The sequence below is a fragment of the Peromyscus californicus genome, unplaced genomic scaffold, assembly GCF_007827085.1.
Source record: "Peromyscus californicus insignis strain IS unplaced genomic scaffold, ASM782708v3 Scaffold_23__1_contigs__length_62951481, whole genome shotgun sequence".
Lineage (NCBI taxonomy): Eukaryota > Metazoa > Chordata > Mammalia > Rodentia > Cricetidae > Peromyscus > Peromyscus californicus.
The window spans coordinates 27,720,368-27,721,444 of record NW_026294534.1 but is presented as its reverse complement, the minus strand read 5'-3'; the positions used below and the strand labels follow the sequence as shown (position 1 = coordinate 27,721,444).

Below are 1,077 nucleotides of genomic sequence, written 5' to 3'. Positions count from 1 at the left end.
TGCCAAGGAAGGGATCTAGCTGGGTGTGAAGGACTTGGCACTTGGGTGCACTCAATGGATCATTGTGATATTACTATTGGGGCTCTCCCTCTCTTGAATCCCTTCAGCCCCTGGCGCTCTAACTGACGGTTTTTTCTCAATGATTCTGGAACTCCTAGTCTACAGCAGTCGCATGACTACTTCATGAGCTACTTTCTCTGTGGATTTGTGTTTCCTTTGACTACAGTGACTATTCTTTAAAAGTCTTATTTTCTTCCATTGTGTTTTTTTTTCCCCCAGGGGAGAGCGCGAACGCAGTCCCCCACTACCACAAATTATGCAGTTGAGTTTCCTGCATTTGGGGAAATCACAGGGGTCAGCACATCCGGAGTGCAATGGATAAGCCTCGCCCTGGGAAAACCACCTTCCTGATCGTGTTATCTTCCCTGCCAGGTAAGTATCCATCGTGTGTTTTTATTGCTCTAAAGAAGCATTGGAAACATGGGCTGAGGAAATAGATGGCTCAGTGGTTAAGGACACTAATCGCTCTTGCAGAGGACTGAGGTTCAGGTCCCAGCACCCACACGGCAATTTACAACTGTTTGTGACTCCAGTCCTAGGGGATCCAATGCCCTCAGGGATCCAGTTGTCGGATTCCAAACATGAAATTGAAAACATTTAACAAATCTAAGAAATATCCGTGACAAAGAAGGGAGGAAACGCTACTTTCAGCTCAGGGTTTCAGAGGTCTCAGTCCACAGTTAATTATCTCCACTGCTTCCAGGCTGAGGTGAGTTAGAATATCATATCGGGAACATGGGGCAGCAAATCTTCTTATTCCCTGGCCACCAGGAAGCCAAGTGAGGGAGAGGGTGGGCACAAGATACACCCTTCAGTGGAGTTCTGCCAGGGGCTCTTTTTCTCCAATTCCCACTTTCTACTACTTCCCAATAATGAGATAAACTTATGAATCCATCAAGGGATTAATCCATTGATGAAGTCAAGAACCTCATGATCCAAACATGTCCCCAAAGCTCCATCTCTAAGCTTTGCACTTTAGTGTGTGTGTGGGGGGACCATCTCATGTTTAGACTACAG

The 1,077-nt window shown here is 46.2% G+C and overlaps 1 non-coding gene across 1 annotated transcript; it reads right to left on the bottom strand.

Moving 5' to 3' along the window:
* Positions 1–276: 276 nt before the first annotated feature.
* Positions 277–440, bottom strand: LOC128119499 (U1 spliceosomal RNA). The gene has a single exon (XR_008221537.1). It is a non-coding gene; the product is annotated as a U1 spliceosomal RNA (small nuclear RNA).
* Between the last annotated feature and the right edge of the window lie 637 nt (positions 441–1,077).